Genomic DNA, 19,730 nt, shown 5'->3' with positions numbered 1-19,730 from the left:
CAAGCAATGGACCCTATGCATCTTCCATGCGATAGGCAGTTGTATGTGGTGTCGCATGGCCCACGGCGGCTCAAAAGCATAACCCATATAGACAAGACACAGGTGTTGGTGTTTAACCGCCGAACCCACGGGAAGATACAGATACCCCTAAGGTGGTCGATTATAAGCAGGAAATCACCAAGATTTAAGCTTGAAGGTGCAAGTAACACACAGTTTTAGACAGATTCAGGCCGCCGAGAGCGTAATACCCTACATCTTGTGTGGTGGTTTGTATTGCCTTAGAGCATCTCCAAGGGCTCTTGTATCTTGGGTAAGTTGGCTAAAAAAAGAAAAGGAGACAAAAAAACTCTCATCCAACAGATATTCTATCTACCTCGTCTTCTATCCTTGTTTTGTATCCAGGGGTTGCCGCAGGGCAAAGATACCGAGCCCATCAGCTCTTGTATCCCGCCCGCACGGCCTGGCCCCACCCCGCGACCCACAACTCTGCCCGCATGTCTGGCTCCGCCGGCGCGAACTCCTCTTCTCCTTCATCGGCATCCTCTTGCTTTGCTTCACACGTGCACCGCCAGATTTCTGTTTTTTCTTTTGATTTTGGGGCGGTCTTTGTGTCTGGTCGGCGACGGGGCGATGGAGACGGCGGCGGCGGCGATGCTTGAGGCCGGGGTAGGGCGGTTCTCGCGGGCGCCAGCGATGGCCGAGATGTGGGCGCCGCTGGCCGTGGCGCTGGCGACGCTGTCGAGCCTGCTGCGCTAGCTGCAGGTCATCGTGTTGCGCCTGCGGTCGCGCGGCAAGGTGGCCATCCAGTCACACATCGGGACCTACTACTTCTCCGACGAGGAGGAGGATGAGGACGACGAGGATGACGACGACAAGGAGGAGGAGAGCTCCGACGAGGCGGACACCAGCTCGTCGGGCGAGGAGGAGGCGCAGGACCTGAAGCAGATCGGGTTCTACGAGTGCGTGGACGACGGCGGGTTCCCCTGGGGCGGCGCCATGGTGCGGACCTTGCAGTGCCTGCCGCGTGCCGGCGGCATCCCCGCGGGGAGGCTGTGGGGCGCCATGATGGCCAGCGGCGAGCCGTGGTTGGCCGGCGCCAATGAAGGCGGCTGCGCGTGGCGTAGTGGCCGCTGGTGGAGGGGCGCTTCAGCGGGCTGGTGGTTGGCATCGCCGGCCGATGCCGGTGAGCATAGGAGGCGGCATTTGGTGAGCGTGCAAGGGAGACAAGGAAGGAGGCAGAGGAGGAAGAGAGGTGTGCTCGTGGTTGGATTTAGAAAAGCTGTTGGATTTCATCACTTTTTGGCTAGCTATTTTCATTTTACATAATAGCTAAATTGGAATTTTAGCTACTCATAGATACAAGAGCTCTTGGAGATGCTCTTACAGGATTACGTAGAGGTCGTATATTTTGGAGGGGTCCCTGCCCACCCTTATAGTCTGGGGGGCAGAGTTACATGAAAATCCTAGCCGAATGCTAGCACAGAATTCTACTCAAGCACAACTGAGTAGTTTCCTTGTATATTGACTAGTCCTAGGCCTAATCAGATAGTTACAAGAGGACAAGATACTTGCCATGTGCTAGTTCTTGCTCTAGAATATTCTAATTTTCAGAAAAAAAACTCTAGAATATTCTACGCCTATGACCAGTCCCACTGCGCCAGGTTTGATATGCCCCCGAGCTCTTCGTTGTCGAGTCATGCAGACAACAAGTGCTTCTGAAGGCATTTTCGAGTACTTCGAGTGCTTCTAGAATCCCCAAACGCTCCATAGAGTGCTTCGAGTAGTCTTCCTAATACTTTCTTGATTGCATCGAGGCTATGAGATGCTCAAGCCCCGAATCATCATCTTTTATATGGTGCACATGAACTCACGCTCCATATGGAGTAGCCCCCGAGCCTTAGGTTGAATTGTAGATCCAGGCCGAGGGTCAAAACAGTCTTCCAAAATTATCTTCCAAATCGTTTCCTTCCTTTCAAATCAATTTGAAAATAAGCCATTTATGCCACTTGTCCGGCATCCCCCGAGACTTGAATCCAAACCCAGAGTTTTGGAATTAGTGATCTAAAGTTGTGGCATGCAGTGTAGGAATTTTTTTTATGGTACAAACGGAACAATTGATTCTGAAATTTGAATCCCTCTTTTTTCAAATATAATTCCAAAAAAAATGATTAACAGATAACTGTCGGTGTTTACCGCCAAGCCTGCTCAGGGATGTCCTTAGCAGTAGGGTTTGTGGGTAGGGATCGACGGCTGTGGAACTCGATAGTGCAAGGAACATGTAGCAGCACCACCTAAATTAAACCGGCTTAAGTGCGCTAACCATCATCTTAATACTTAATCAAGTTACTGTGCACTTAAAATGGTGTAATCTGACAGGCTGTCTGGTAAATCCCGATTAAACTACTGTACTCCAGGATCACAATTGCACTAGCAGACCCACACGAAGATGAGCACAGGTGATACCAGCATACAAAAATCTTCAAATTAATTTACAACACATGTTTTACATAAAAGCTTTAAGTACAAACGACAGAGTTCAAAACACAGCGGAAGTTTAAGACCGAGTTCGAAATACAATATGATAACCACGACGACGATACAAGGTGAGCTCCACATCCTGCCCACCGATGTGATGCCATCCTGCCCAATCTTCACGGGGAAGACGGGGCCCACTCGACGGTCCAACCCGGAGGAAGCTGTAAGGATCGATGGACCAAGAGGGGGGTGAATTGGGCCTTTTTCAAATTCTAAAACAAAGTATAGCAACCTTAACCTATGCAATGCTAGTAGGGCACCAATTCACCAACCGGATAACTAAGCTACTAACCCAAGCTAAGAGAGATAAAACAAAGTAAAGCCTAGCAAGGTAGAGCTAAGTTATGATCTCTAAGTCAAGCACATGAGTAAATTGCATGAAAGAAAATGCTTGAATAAAGAGAGTGGACAAGAGACGACCGGATTTTTTCCCGTGGTATCGATGTGTTGGCACACACCCCTAATCCACGTTGTGACACTCACAAAGAGTATTGTCACCTCCCAAGTCACCGAGACGAGGGCGCTCACTAAGAGTCTCCGTTCACCATCCCGGCATGGTGGAGATCAAGCCACGTACAATCTTCTTCTCCGGGCTCCCACAATCCTTGGCAAGCTCCGCGAGAAACACCTCGATCACCGAGATCGCCTAGGTGATGCCAATCACCAAGAGTAACAAGCTAAGGCCTTTACTTGAGCAAGAACCGATCACCAAGAACGGATGCACACAAGCTTCTCTCTACTCAAGTCCTTAATCTTGCTTCTTGATTGATTGAATGCACAAGTATGTGAATGATGAAGCTCAAGGTGGCTCTTGACTATAGTATGAGTGTATGGATGTTTCCTGGTGTCAAGAGTGGGCGAAATGACCCATTGGAGGGGTATATATAGGCAGCTCACACAAATAGAGCCGTTGGAGAAAAGCTGCCAGAAAACTGCGTAGCGCCGGTTAATCCGACGTCCCTCCAATTGTCATCGTCGGTTTAACCGGTGAATGTAAACTGCCTCCTCTGAAAACTAGCCGTTACAACTGGGGCAGATTAACCGACGTAGCATCGGTTTAACCGGTGAGTGTAGTTGTCCACTGAACCACTGAAAAACCAAGTCTCTGGACAACTGCACCGACGTTAATTCAAACCTATCGTCGGTTTAACCGGTGAGTACAACTTTTAAATTCCTCTGAAAAACCATCTCACTGGTCAATTGCACCGACGTCTTGATTCAAACAGCGTCGGTTAATCCGGTGAATAGGACTTGAATTTCCCTGGAAAAACCAACTCTGGACCAATGCACCGACGTTAAATTCAAACACGTCGGTTTAACCGGTGTATTGAATTTGTCCAGACTCTGCTGACTTCGTTTAACCGACGTATAGAAAATTGAGATCGTCGGTTAAACCAGTGTATAGACTTTTTCTGATTTTGTCTTTTCTGATTTGAGTCTTGAGTGAAATCCAAATATTCTTGAGATATAGTTTGAGAACCACTTATTTGAACTTCTAGAAACCTGAGTGACCATAGTGTGCATCCATTTTCAAATGACCATGTCCATGCTTAAGTTACTAAGCCTTAACCCCTCTTAATAGTGCGATCACTACAAAACTATAAAACCTATACTAACCTAAGTGTCCTTCTCAACCTTGTGACACTTAGGACTAGAAAGATCCTTAGCCTTGACATATATAAGTTGAAAACCGAGATCGCCTTTTAGAATAACCGAAATTGAGGGGCCTCTAATAAGCTGCACAAACTCATTAGTCACAATGATGGTTGTCATTAATCACCGAAACATACCTTGAGGGCCTAGATGCTTACAATCTCCCCCTTTTTGGTGATTGATGACAACACAAACATAAATAACGAGAGAGCGAGAAAGATAAAGCAGGATAAACACAAGCAAACTCGAAAGCAGGACCAAAGAGCTCAACGGCTCAAACGAAATCCATAGATATGTCTCAAAGAACGGCATACTCAAGCGACAAAAGTACATATCCATGAACTAACACCAAATGTGATACAAAGAATCAAAGTCCTGATAACTACGAGCTCTCTCTAGCTCTACCCTCCCCCTAACTCTGGTGCTCCCCCTAACACCTCTCCCCCTTTGGCATCAAAACACCAAAAGGCGAGCTACGGGTCGTGCTGTCGTGGTACGGCGACGAAGCGGTCCGGGTCGTCGTCGTCGGACGGAGAACTCTCACCCTCGGTGACAGACGGAAGCTGCTGGTCTGGGTCTGAGCTCACTGGGGGAGTAACTGTCGTGGAGGCTCTCGTGCTGGCACTGCCTGGTAGAGGATCCGTAGAAGTCGTAACCGGGTCAGCAGAAGAAGTATCAATATCTGAAGAGGTGACTGCTGAGGCCGCCGGCTGCGTCGACTGTGGAAGCAGGGACTCCTCTACTGCTCCTCCCCCTGAAGGTGCTGCCTGAAGTGAGGAAGGGAGGGCGACTGACTGAACCGCTGACGGTGAGTCCTGAAAGAGTGTGGTCGCCGGCAGTGGTGAAAAGAGCGGACGACTGGCAGACCCAAAGAGTGCTGACATCGAGAACGTGGTCTCCGGTGTCGCTGTAGTAGCTGGGGCTGCAGTAGGGGCTGGAGGAGGAGGAGCTGGTGTGACGGCAAGCTGAGGTGCTCCTACACCCTGAAGTCCGGGCTGCTGCTGCTGTGGGGCGAGTCCGGTGTGAGAGTAAAGCTGGGAGATCATCCCGAACATCGCCATCATGCCCTGCTGCATCTGCTGGAACTGAGCGTCTGTTCTCTGTGAAACTCTGTCAATGAGGCCGACAAAACGCTCCTCTGTCGCTGCACGCTCTCGGGCTGCCTCTCTCTGAATAGCAGCAATCTGAGCCTCATGGGCTCTCCTGGCCTCCTCCTGAGCAAGTCTATCCTCCCTCTGCTGGGTCACGAGCTGCTGTAGTAGTGAAGTGAGCTCGGACGGCTGAGTCACCTGAGACTCAGAGACTGTAGCAGCTGCTGAAGTCGGAGGAGCTGGCTCTCCTGAACCTCCTGCCTCGTGATCGTGACTGGCTGGGGCAGCTGAAGGAAAGTACTCAACGTCGTCGGAGGAGTCTGACTCAAGCTCAGACCAGTGAATCTCATCATCTCCCCCGGGAAGCTGTGCCTCTGCTGCTAGGAGTGCCTCATCCTCCTCTGCCACTCGTGCCTGAACCTCCGGTGACAGTCGAGCCATCGCTGCTCTATCTGCGTGTCTGCCCCTCCTCCTGTCCTGTGGAGCTGTGGGTCGGTAGACAGGGAACCTGGGAGCCTCGTCGTGACGGTAAGGGGCACTGATGGGTGACTCTGCTGGCACTATCATGGAGCATATGTAACTGATCCAGTGCGCATAAGGAAACTGTCGCACCACACCCATCCCATCAGTGATCACATCCTCGATCTCAGCCAGAATAAAGTCAACTATATCAAATGGCTCGTGAGTGAGGATGTGTAGGAGCAAGAGCTGCTGCAAACCTGTGAACCCCTCTGGGTAGCCACTCCTCGGTAACAGAGTCCTCCGGAGTGCCATGTGAACAGCGTAAGCCTCTGGGGTCAGCAAGCTCGGTACTCTGGCGTAAGAGGCTGGGAACGGCTGGCGGAAGCACTGAGTGATCGCCTCGTGAGAAGGAGCAATCCCGCCAACCATCGCCCTGCGGGGTGGATCTGAGTCCCCGTAAACCCTCTCGTGCAGCGAGACGTCGACCAGGTCAACTCCAAGTATACCAGCAATGGTCGCCCTCGATAAACCAAAGTCCTGCCCTCCAAACATGAAGTGCACGGCTCTGCGCTCGGGGGCTATCCAAGCTGTAGCGTAGAACACTCTGACCCAGTCCTCGATATAGCGGTTCTGCTCCATCTCTAGCAGTCTGGGCAGACCTCTGAAGTGAGCAAAGTGTGCTCTCACATCTGCTCCCCCTGCGGCCGTCCTCAGTGAGACCCAGTCAAGAACCCTGTGCTGGAAGATCCGGTGGCCCCTCCGCTGGAAAGTCTCGTAGAAGCTGGCCTGTAGCAAGGTCCAGAACCTCCTGTCGACTCTGCTGTCTCGGGTCACTGGGAACCAGACCTCCTCGTCAACACTCCACCTGAGCCTCTTGACCTTGGCCGCATTGGCTCGGGTCAAGTTCTGGAGCATCACACCTGGCTCCAGACGCACAACAGTGTCCATACGGAACACTGCGCGCTCGGCCTCTAGGGCCTCGGCTCTGCGAGCTGCTGCTGCTGCAGCTGACCTGCGGGGCTCCTGTGGCTGGTGTCCTCCCCGAGTCCTCGGTCCGGTGCGACGCTCTGTCGCTGCCGGGGAACCTCTCTCAGACGACTGCTGTGGAGAACTCTGCCCCTCTGACTGTGCTGCCTCTGAGTCAGAATCTGCAGCTGTATCTGACTGATCTGACTCTGCTGCTGCTGCTGCTGTCGCGGCTCTGGTGGCCCTGGCACCTCTCACTCTACCCATACCCCTGCCTCGGCCTCTGCCTCTGCCTCTGGGGTCCTCCCTGATCTGGAACGGACGAGCACGGCCTGATGCCTGCTCCTCGGCGGCCTTGGCCACCATCTCGGCCCTCTCGGCCTCCTTCTCTGCACGAGTCCGCTTGCGAGCGGGCTTCTCGACAACGACTTCCTTACCCTTCCTCTTCTCGCGACCCATCTCGAACAGGCAATACGACGAGCACTTGGCGAGCACTAATGGGCTGCGGCTGCGGCGTGAACGTCGTGGATGCTTGGAGACGTGGAGGCTGCGGCTGCGGCGTGGATGGCGTGAAGGCGTGGAGTACAGTGGCGCTTGGAGGCACGTGCGGCGGTGAGGGCGTGGTGCGGCGGCGGCGGCGGCTACGCGCGCAGGCGGCGGCGCAGAGCGTTTGCGCGGGCGGCGCAGGCGCGCACGGGCGGCGCTGGGCGAGCGCGAGGGCGCGGCGGCGGCGGCTCGAGTCGGGCGAGCGGCGGCGAGTGGTGGCGGCGCGGAGGCGAGAGGCGGCGCGAGAACGAGGTCGGCGGCGGCTGGAGTCGGGCGAAACAGAGAGGAAGAAGTCCGCGGGCAAGACACATATATGACAGGTGGGCCCGCGATTTTCTTTAACACCGGTTGATCCGATGCGTAGGGTTTGAACGCCGGTTGATTGCGTCGGTGTGGTTCACCCGAGACTTCTGCAGATCTGTTTTTGAACGCCGGTTGAACCGATGCTGTCAAAAGTGAACTCGTCGGTTGATTGATGAAAACACCGGTTGATTGCTAGGTCTGATTTGCATTTGCTATCACCGGTTGATCCGATGCTCTGACTTTTGTATACGCCGGTTGAACGCCTGAAACTTGACTGAGCTGAGACAAACTTAGTAACGCCGGTTAAACCGATGGGTATAGATCCTTTGAACGTCGGTTTAACCGGTGAAGGCAAAAACCCCACACTCAGCTCACTCTTCTATGCTAAGTCCAATAAACTTATAAGATTCAAATAAACTCAAGTTAATGGACTTGCATAGGCGACTTTACCCCTCAAAATAAATAGGATAGCACACTTGCTTAAATAAATTTCTTTTCAAACACAAGGAAAAGCCGCAAGAGAGAGACAAAGCGCCAAAAGAAATGTATGAGTCATGTCATAGGAATATTGAAGATAGAAAGCTTCAAACTCATCATGACATTGCTCACTAGGCAATAACGCACCTAACACTTTGCTCTTTTCACTTTTCATGAATTAAGATCTTGTATATGAAAACAAGTCTCATTTTCATCAAGTGATCTCCTTTGTGACCCTTACGCATGCAATGATGATGCAAACTACAACCACATGCGAAAGCAAAATAAACATGAAGTGCACATCTATATGACAAGAAATGCATAACAAGAAATTAAGATCTACTTGTCACGTTTGAACCCACGGGAAGCTTCTTCATGATGAGCCTTTCTACAAGCCTAGAGGAAAACAAGTGGACCACCACCTCTAGCTAAACCCTTGCTCATCACTATCTTACCATGGTTAGACAAGTGTCCTATATGTATGCATTTTTCTATATGACATGGCAACTTACATGACGTTTGCCGCATCTAACACATTAAGCTCATTCCTTAGCCTAACAAAGGTACTCTCGTCTAATGGTTTTGTGAAGATATCCGCCAATTGCTCCTCGGATCTCACACCTTGAAGAGATATGTCTCCTTTGGCTTCGTGATCACGCAAGAAGTGATGGCGAATATCAATGTGCTTTGTGCGAGAGTGTTGAACTGGATTCTTGGCAATTTTTACGGCACTTTCATTGTCACAAAGGAGTGGGATCCTATCTAGTTTCACACCAAAGTCCAAAAGGGTTTGCTTCATATATAGGATTTGGGCACAACATGCACCGGCCGCTATATATTCCGCTTCCGCGGTGGACAAGGCCACGGAATTTTGCTTCTTACTCGACCAAGAAACTAGAGAACGCCCAAGCAAGTGGCAACCCCCGGAGGTACTCTTGCGATCCACACGGCTTCCGGCAAAATCCGAATCCGAGTATCCCAAGAGATCTAAACTAGCGCCTTTGGGGTACCACAAGCCTATGCTAGGAGTGTGCTTGAGATACCGAAGGATCCTATTTACAGCCGAAAGGTGTGACTCCTTTGGGTTAGCTTGAAAGCGGGCACACAAGCACACACTAAACATTATATCGGGCCTAGATGCGGTAAGGTAAAGCAAAGACCCTATCATAGAACGATAGAGGGATTGATCAATCGGTTTACCGTCCACATCCAAGTCGAGATGCCCATTGGTTGCCATGGGTGTCTTGATTGGCTTGCACTCATCCATCTTGAACTTCTTCAAGATATCTTTGGTATACTTTTCTTGATGGATGAATGTCCCTTCCTTCATTTGTTTGACTTGAAAACCAAGGAAGAAGGTCAATTCGCCAATCATGGACATCTCGAATTCCCTAGACATCATGGTAGCAAACTCATGGCTTAGTAAATCATTAGTTGAGCCAAAGATAATATCGTCAACATAAATTTGACAAATGAAAAGATCCCCGTTGACGTCTTTTGTGAACAACGTGGTGTCCACCCTCCCGATCTTGAAGCCTTGCATGATTAGGAAGTCACGAAGCCTCTCATACCAAGCCCTTGGAGCTTGTTTGAGCCCATAGAGTGCCTTGTGCAACCTATAAACATGGTTAGGATTCCTCGGATCTTCAAACCCGGGAGGTTGCTCAACATAAACAAGTTCGTTAATAACGCCATTTAAGAATGCACTTTTCACATCCATTTGATACAACTTAATGTTATGATGTGAAGAGTAAGCAAGAAGGATGCGGATAGCTTCAAGTCTTGCAACCGGAGCAAAGGTTTCACCAAAATCCAAACCTTCGACTTGAGAAAACCCTTTTGCCACAAGTCTTGCTTTGTTGCGTATCACCACCCCATGTTCATCTTGCTTGTTTCGAAAGACCCACTTGGTGCCGATGATGTTCTTGTCTTTCGGAGGAGCTTCGAGGACCCAAACTTCATTGCGGGTGAAGTTGTTCAACTCTTCTTGCATGGCCATCACCCAATCCGAGTCCTCAAGTGCTTCCTCTATGCTAGTGGGTTCAATACAAGAAACAAACGAGTGATGTTCGCAAAATGAAGCATGTTTAGAGCGAGTTCTTACTCCCTTGGAAGGACTACCAATGATTTGACCAATTGGATGATCCTTAGAGATGCGACCATGCTTCACTAGCGGTACTTGCGTTGATGCTTGTTGGGGTGGATCATGGGTGACTTGTGCTTGTGGTGGAGCACTTTGCTCTTCTTGTTCTTGAACTTGGGGTGTTGGCGTTGGCACATCTTCTTGAGGTTGTGTATCATCTTTTTCTTGATCTTCATCCACTTGGGGAGCCGTGGAGGTGCTTGGTGTAGATGAGGAAGGTCCTCCCCCTTGATCATTGTCTTCATGCACCTCTTCCGGCTTGATATCCCCAATGGACATCTTCTTCAAAGCTTCATCAATTTCCTCATCACCTACATTTTCATAGCCAACAACCTCCTCTTGGGAGCCATTAGATTCATCAAACTCCACATCACATGTTTCTTCAACTAACCCGGAGGTTTGATTGAATACTCTATATGCTTTGGAGTTTGATGCATAACCAAGAAAGAAACCTTCATCACATCTACTTTCAAACTTACCGAGCCTTTTCTTCTTGTAGATGAAGCATTTGCAACCAAAGACTCGAAAGTATGATATATTTGGTTTCTTCCCGGTTATGAGCTCATATGGAGTTTTCTTGAGGAGTCGGTGAGGATATACTCGGTTGGATGCATGACACGCCGTGTTGATTGCTTCCGCCCAAAACTTCTCGGACGTGCCATAATCATCCAACATTGCTCTAGCTAGGGTGATGAGAGTCTTGTTCTTTCTTTCCACCACTCCATTTTGTTGAGGCGTGTAGGTGGCGGAAAACTCATGCTTGATGCCCTCTTCATCGCACCATTCTTCAATCTTCATGTTCTTGAACTCGGTGCCGTTGTCACTCCGGATCTTCACAATTGGGGAGTTGTACTCCCTTTGAGCTCTTCTTGCAAATGTCTTGAAGAGTTCCAGAGTTTCACCCTTATCGCCTAGAAACATAACCCAAGTGTAACGTGAAAAATCATCAACGATTACTAGGCAATAGAGGTTACCACCAATGCTCTTGTATGTAGTTGGACCAAAGAGATCCATGTGTAGTAGCTCGAGCGGCTTGGAGGTAGACAACATTGTCTTGATGGGATGATGTGTTGCAACTTGCTTCCCGGCTTGACATGCTTTACATAGCTTGTTCTTGTCAAAGGTGACGTCCTTCAAGCCGGTGATCATCCCTCTCTTGTGGGCTTTCTTGAGGTTGCTCATGCCAATATGAGCAATTCTTCTATGCCAAAGCCACCCAAGAGAAGACTTGGTGAAGAGGCATGTCATGGTACTTGTTTGCTTTGAAGAGAAATCCACCAAGTAAATGTTGCCATGCCTAAACCCCGTGAATACCAATGACTTGTCTTTTTCATGAGTTACTACAACACCATTCTTGTCAAAGGCACACGTTAGTCCAAGATCACACAATTGAGCAATTGAAATAAGATTAAAACTAAGTGCTTCTACAAACAAAACATTAGAAATAGATAAATCTTTAGAAATTGCTATTCTACCCAAACCTAAAACTTTTCCCTTTGAGTTATCACCATAGGTGACGTGTTCATGATCGCCGGGGTCTTCAAGGGAGGTGAACATGCTATCATTGCCGGTCATGTGTTGAGAGCAACCGCTATCAAGTACCCAATGTTTTCCACCGGCTTTGTAGTTCACCTACACACATGAGAATTCACTTTTGAGTTTTAGGAACCCAAACAAGCTTTGGGCCTTGCACATGTGTGACAAGAGCTTTTGGGACCCAAAGTTGCTTGGGGAGCTTCTTCTTTGACTCCTTAGTGAGTTTGCCAATGAATTTGGCCTTCACCTTGCCCTTCACTTTACTCAAGAGAAAATGGTTATTTTCAAACATTGAAGAGTAATTCTTGGGTAATTTAGGAAGAGGACGTGATGGTAAAGTGCACTCCCTAGTGTGGTGCCCGGTGACTTGGCAATGTTGGCAATATGATCCAACTTCCTTGATGAAGCTAATCTTGATCTCCGGAGAAGGAGTAGTAGCTATGTTTGGCTCCGGAAATGAACCAAGACCTCTCTTGCCATAGTCACGGGCATTGTTGAAGAGAATCTCCTTGTGGATGTATTCTCCTCTTGAGAGCTTCTCCACACTACTCTTGAGGCTTGCAACTTGATCCATCAATTCCTTTTCCCTAGAAGGTGCAAGCTTGGGCAAAGCATTAGTAGCATTTGCATTAATGAGTAGGTCATCACATGAAGTAGAAGCATTGACCTTCTCAATAGTTTCATGAGCAAAGTTCTCAAGACTTGGGTCAATTGCTTCATAGGCAAATTCAAGTTCTTGATACTTGTGAGCCAACTCCCTATGCTCTTGTTTAAGCTTTTTGTGGCTCTCTTCAACTTGCTTAGCAAGTACAAGTGACTCATTGTGCTTTTTGAGCAAGTCATTGTACTTGCCAAGCAAATCGGAGTGGGCAAGCTCTAACTTGGCACGAGTGCTCTCAAGAACCTTGACTTTGCCCTTTTCCCTCTTGATGACGGATGTATACTCATTAATGAGGTTAGCAAACTCATTAGGGTCAAGCTCATCATCACTATCATCTTCACTCTCACATACCTTAGAGTTACCTTTGGCCATGAGGCACATTGGAGGTGGAGGTAGTGATGGTTCTTCATTTGTGAGGGCGATGGTGACTATGTCTTCTTCATCACTTGAATCTTCGCTTGATGAGACATCCGTCACCCACTCTTGTTTTTCCACCAAGAAGCTTCTCTTGGTGTGCCCTTTCTTCTTTGGGAAGAGCTTGGTCTTCTTGTCATGGCTTTTTTTCTTCCCAAGTCTCTTGTTTTTGTTCTTCCTTTCTTCTTCTTCATCATCGCTTGAATCGTGGCGATGCTTGCTCTTGTGATCCTTGTTTTTTTTGTCCGGCTTGGGGCAATTTGGACGGATGTGACCTTTTTCTCCACAATTGTAGCAAATTTTGTTCTTGACATCCATTGGCCGGAACATTCCCTTTTTAGAGTCAAAGTTGAACCCCTTCTTGTTGATCTTGTCATTCAAGCGGGTGAACTTTCTTATCATAAGAGCAAGCTCTCCATCATCTTCAACATCGGATGAGCTTTCATGATGATCATCTTCTTCATTGCTTGAGCTTGAATCTTGCTTGATCATCTTGAGCTTGCGGGCTTTGTTAGCTTTGGTTTTGAGAGCAATTGATTTGCTTGTTGTTGGCTCTTCGGACATACCAAGGATACCCATTTCATGAGCGCGAATTTCGCCCACAAGCTCTCCCACTTCCATTGCATCAAGATTCTCTTTTTGAAGCATAGCATTGATAATGTTGTACTTGGGCTTCGGAAGGAGCATGAGAATCTTGCGGTTGATGGAGGCACTGTCAATTTTAGAGACTTCAAGAGCATTAATGTCCTTGACAATGACATTCAAGCGAGAATACATATCATTGCAATTTTCATGAGCAAGCATCTTAAAAGAATCATACTTTGCTCTAAACAAGTGATATTTTTGTTCACGGACTTTTGTGGAGCCTTCATGAATTTCTATTAGCTCTTTCCATATCTCACTTGCTAAGTCCATGCCATTTACTCTAGCAAAGACTTCCTCACTAATGGCTTCGAAAATTGCATTTCTAGCCTTAGCGTTCCATTTTAATTGCTCCGAGGTGGGAGTTCCGGTGAATCCGGTCTTTGTTGCCATCCACACTTCGGGGGCAATCGCATCAAGGTATGCGGCCATACGAACTTTCCAATAGGCAAAGTTCTTGCCCTCGAAGTGAGGCGGCGAACCTCCCATCTTGGCCATAGCTCTAGGCGGTGAAGCCTAATGATCCAAATGAGCAACGAGGCTCTGATACCAATTGTAAGGATCGATGGACCAAGAGGGGGGGGGGGTGAATTGGGCCTTTTTCAAATTCTAAAACAAAGTATAGCAACCTTAACCTATGCAATGCTAGTAGGGCACCAATTCACCAACCGGATAACTAAGCTACTAACCCAAGCTAAGAGAGATAAAACAAAGTAAAGCCTAGCAAGGTAGAGCTAAGTTATGATCTCTAAGTCAAGCACATGAGTAAATTGCATGAAAGAAAATGCTTGAATAAAGAGAGTGGACAAGAGACGACCGGATTTTTTCCCGTGGTATCGATGTGTTGGCACACACCCCTAATCCACGTTGTGACACTCACAAAGAGTATTGTCACCTCCCAAGTCACCGAGACGAGGGCGCTCACTAAGAGTCTCCGTTCACCATCCCGGCGTGGTGGAGATCAAGCCACGTACAATCTTCTTCTCCGGGCTCCCACAATCCTTGGCAAGCTCCGCGAGAAACACCTCGATCACCGAGATCGCCTAGGTGATGCCAATCACCAAGAGTAACAAGCTAAGGCCTTTACTTGAGCAAGAACCGATCACCAAGAACGGATGCACACAAGCTTCTCTCTACTCAAGTCCTTAATCTTGCTTCTTGATTGATTGAATGCACAAGTATGTGAATGATGAAGCTCAAGGTGGCTCTTGACTATAGTATGAGTGTATGGATGTTTCCTGGTGTCAAGAGTGGGCGAAATGACCCATTGGAGGGGTATATATAGGCAGCTCACACAAATAGAGCCGTTGGAGAAAAGCTGCCAGAAAACTGCGTAGCGCCGGTTAATCCGACGTCCCTCCAATTGTCATCGTCGGTTTAACCGGTGAATGTAAACTGCCTCCTCTGAAAACTAGCCGTTACAACTGGGGCAGATTAACCGACGTAGCATCGGTTTAACCGGTGAGTGTAGTTGTCCACTGAACCACTGAAAAACCAAGTCTCTGGACAACTGCACCGACGTTAATTCAAACCTATCGTCGGTTTAACCGGTGAGTACAACTTTTAAATTCCTCTGAAAAACCATCTCACTGGTCAATTGCACCGACGTCTTGATTCAAACAGCGTCGGTTAATCCGGTGAATAGGACTTGAATTTCCCTGGAAAAACCAACTCTGGACCAATGCACCGACGTTAAATTCAAACACGTCGGTTTAACCGGTGTATTGAATTTGTCCAGACTCTGCTGACTTCGTTTAACCGACGTATAGAAAATTGAGATCGTCGGTTAAACCGGTGTATAGACTTTTTCTGATTTTGTCTTTTCTGATTTGAGTCTTGAGTGAAATCCAAATATTCTTGAGATATAGTTTGAGAACCACTTATTTGAACTTCTAGAAACCTGAGTGACCATAGTGTGCATCCATTTTCAAATGACCATGTCCATGCTTAAGTTACTAAGCCTTAACCCCTCTTAATAGTGCGATCACTACAAAACTATAAAACCTATACTAACCTAAGTGTCCTTCTCAACCTTGTGACACTTAGGACTAGAAAGATCCTTAGCCTTGACATATATAAGTTGAAAACCGAGATCGCCTTTTAGAATAACCGAAATTGAGGGGCCTCTAATAAGCTGCACAAACTCATTAGTCACAATGATGGTTGTCATTAATCACCGAAACATACCTTGAGGGCCTAGATGCTTACAGAAGCGGCTGTCCAATCCAGGACGCACGGACCTCCTCGAAGTCAACGGAGACGCAACCTGCTCAGGAGGGTTACAACAACAACCCTGAGTATACTAATACTCAGCAAGGCTTACCCGACTTTGGGTATACTTAGCCCATTACCTAGACATGCAAAGCTTTTTGGCTCTGGAGTTCTTTTGCTGAAAGACTGCTAGAAGTGAATCCTTACTTTCAATATTTTATCTCCATTGAGTACAGCGAGTATTAACTAAATTCGCCTAAACATCTAGAGCACACATGGTGGATCAATTCAAATCTCTAGTAAAACACCAACGAACGTTTTCATTACACTCTCGTTTACATTCTTTACTACGATGTGACGCAGTGATCAAGGCTCTCATATCCGCGAGACACGGCGAATCGATTCATTTTAACCTTGCAAGGTGGACCTAACCAACACGACACATGTAAGCCCCATCGGGCCACGCGCGTCAACTGTTTCCATCATTACCACGATATCTGAACCACGCCAGCTAAAACCTAGGTGATGGGCCCCTCCCGGTGAACTCCCAGAGAACCCGAAGGCAGCATCCTATCCAACACCCGCCAACTCCCACGCCTAGCGTAGCAGGTCAGAATTCAAACTATCATTGTAAAGCGGTACACAGCTTACCGGTTTCGACTACCTCCTACTTACGGCATGTCGTTAGTACTGTTCAATCCTCGATCAACAGGGCCAACAATGGTATGGTCCTCAATCGACACAGGCGGAGGTTTTCTTTTCATCCCTTTCATATCCAGAACCAACTCATCTCCGCCCGGTCTCCATTTCTGTTTCCTCATTGATTCATTTTCAAACCACATTGCCACAAGTATCAAGATCTTAAATTTTCGTGAGTGACAGGAATCACTCGACTTCTACCGAGATCCTACTTAGCAGAGCATTTCTATCGACACCTACATACTAGTATGGACTCACGGGTACCTAGGAAAACATGCATACTAGGGTTCCATACAACTCCTAGAACATAAATGCACGAATACTTAATTAAACATTAATATACTGAATTTATGGGTTATGCTCCGTGGCTTGCCTTGCAGGTCAGCGGGGTTAGCAACTTCTTCGGAAGTGGGCTCGACTGCGTCCTCCTGCTGCTCTCCTGCTTGCGGCTCCTAGATCGGCTCGGCGACCAGCTCGTAGGCAACTTCGTTCGCGGCGTCTACACGTATGAAAAAGAATGCCATGCAACAGTTAGGACACAGTGCGATGCATGAGTGCTTATGATGCGATGCATTTCAAAATGATGCAATGCCATGCGGTTCAGAGGTCAAACTCGATTTAGCCTGAAGTGTTTCCTTCAAAACAACAACTATTAAACTTGCTTAGAGTAGCATGGATTAAGACAGAAGCTTGCTTTGTTGAGGTTACACATGCATGAAGCAATAATCAATTACCCACAATTATAAAAGAAAAGTGTAGCTAGAAGCCAATTAAAAACAAGGATTGACTTGCAGATATGATCTAGCAACAAGAATTTATCCAAAATAACATGATTTTGATAAAGCATGCCACATAATTGTTCCAGCTTTTATTGATGACCGAAAGTATTTATTTTAGCCCTAGCAAGCTAAACCAAACACAAATATATCTACACAAAAGTGTATAGCAACAGGTCATGAAAATTTTACAGTGGGTTACACATGCAAAGATGATGCTACTAAATTAATTTCAGAATTTTTAGATCAACAGAACTGCAGATATTAAATAAACAAGCTCAAACACAAAGTAAATTCTAGCAGGGATAAAACTGGCATTTGACATGCATGAGTATTTTTCCTCTGAATTTTGAAATTTAACTAAACCAACAAAATTGAGTTTGCATTTTTAGCATTTTTCTACACTTTTCTACGATTTTTGGAAAATTTCAGCCAAAATGAGTAAAAAGAAAAACATAAAGAGAGGGGGGGGGGCTGACAGCCGGGCTCCACACGTCAGTGGGAGCCCAGCTCCCAGTCGCCCCTCCCCCTCCCCTGCTTTCGCCCGTGCAGGGCCAAGGCCGTGGCCACGGCGGCGGCGGCCGACCGGCGGCTTGCCGGCGGCGCGGCCTGGGCCACCCGCAGCCGGGGTAGCCCGGCGGTGTCGGCACAGGCGGAGTAGGGCGGCCGCGGGGAGGCGCAGAGGGGGGGCACGTGTGCGCGTGGCGGCCCATGGCGGCGCAGGGCAGGGCGCGCGGTGGTGGCGCGCGTTCCGGCCCGGCCACGGCCGGCCGGTGGCGGAGGAGGGGTGCACCGCCGCCAGGGGGCTCAGGCGGCCCTCGGGCGTGTGGTGGTGGCGCGCAGCCCCGCGCAGGGAGGCTCGGCGGCGTGCACGAGCGGCGCGTAGAGCGTCCGCTCTGGCGCGGTGGTGAACCAGCGGCGGTGGCGCCGAAATCGAGCGGGGAGAAGGTCGGGGAGCAGGAGAGGGTTGCGGGGGAGCTCACCGAGTACTCGATTTGCACGGAGGAGGGCCGGAAGAGGGAGCTCGACGGAGAGGGGCGAAGCTCGACGGCGGACGACGATGTCGGGTGACGACGACGGCCCGATTCCGGCCGGGGTTTGGCTAAAACGGGCACGGGGTGGAGTGGAGAAGGTGGACGGCAAGGCTGCGCAGCTCTGGGCGCGGCAAATCGTGGCGGGGTGGCGAGGAACGGCCGGCGCGGCGTCGACGGCGAGCTCTGCTCGTCTTGGCTCCGCGCGAGCGCGAGGAATGGAGAAGAGGATGGACGGGACAGGAAGCTTCCCGGGCCTACGCGAGGAGAAGAGCGGCATCGAGGCGCGATGGCCGACGCGTGGAGAAACGCGCCTCGCCGGCGTCCAGACGCCGGTATGGGCGTCGGGCGTCACAGTGCCGAGAACAGGAGAGCACAGTGAACTCATTTGAACTAATTTGACTCGAGTTTGACCAAATAAAACTCCAAGTTTCATATATCAACTTGAAATTTGGCCAAAATAAAAGTTGTAGAGGAAAAGAAGATCTACAACTTTGCTTTTGGGCGAAAGTTGATTTGAAGCTTGGATCATTGAGAAAAACATAGCCAAACACGGCTAAGACAATGTTTAACGCGCGGACTCGGTTAACGCTAATGACGCGCTTAAGCCATGATTAGCGATTAAACACATGATTAGCGAGCACGATTAACACAGGGTTGTTACAGAACACAAAGATTTAGACAGGTTCGGGCCGCGAGTTGCATAATACCCTACGTCCTGTGTGGTGGTTTGTATTGTCTTTGGTGTTGAAGTGTTTTGAGGGGGTACCTGCCAGCCCTTATATATCCGGGGGGACATGTTTACATGGAAAGTCCTAGCTGAGTACAGTTGGAGTCCTACTATAGCACGATCGGGTAGTTTCCTTTGTACTACAGCTAGTCCTACGCCTATTTGGGTAGTTACAAGAGAGGTAAGGTACATTCATGAGCTATCGCTTACTCTAGAACATTCTATGCCTATAAGCAGTCCCACTGCCCCGGGTCTGACTTGCCCCCGAGCTCTTCGTAGCCGAGTCCTGCAAACATCGAGTACTTGGCTGGTCATCCTCGAGTACTTCAAGTAGCCAGAACATCCTCTGGGTCTTCCTTCAGAAACGTTGAGTAGTCCTCCAAGTACTTTTGGTTACCTCGAGGCTGTGAGGTGCTCAAGCCCCTAAATCTTGATCATATATGGTGCGCGAAGTACTCACGCTCCATATGGAGTAGCCCCCGAGCCTTAGGTTGAATCGCAGAATCAGACTGAGGGTCACTTCAGTCCTTTTTCTTCTTTATTTTCCAAAAAAATTGAAAAATAAATCTCTGATGCACATATCCCGCAGCCCCCGAGTCTTGAATTTAAATCTCCATATTTAGATTTAAGAATCAAAGCAAACTCGTGACAAATGAAGCAATGAAGCCTTCCCTAAAAAGGAAAGAATACGTTGATATCCCAAATATTTACAAAATTGCCACCAGAGACCATATAAATCCATCTGGAATCTTGTGAGGGTTTTACCACTTGAATTCCTGGCCGCCGTCAAACTCAGTTTTCACGTGTTTCCTCTCTCAGTGAGATCCACAGCCCCTCTCGTAGCCCCCAAGCCT

The 19,730-nt window shown here is 48.6% G+C and overlaps 1 pseudogene; it reads left to right on the top strand.

Annotated features, from left to right (window-relative positions):
* Positions 1–535: 535 nt before the first annotated feature.
* On the top strand, positions 536–17,556 carry LOC120662609 (annotated as a pseudogene).
* The last annotated feature ends 2,174 nt before the right edge of the window (positions 17,557–19,730 follow it).

The sequence above is a fragment of the Panicum virgatum genome, chromosome 2N, assembly GCF_016808335.1.
Source record: "Panicum virgatum strain AP13 chromosome 2N, P.virgatum_v5, whole genome shotgun sequence".
In the NCBI taxonomy this organism is placed as follows: domain Eukaryota; kingdom Viridiplantae; phylum Streptophyta; class Magnoliopsida; order Poales; family Poaceae; genus Panicum; species Panicum virgatum.
The sequence above is the reverse complement of the archived record's forward strand: the minus strand, read 5'-3'. Positions and strand labels throughout refer to the sequence as shown.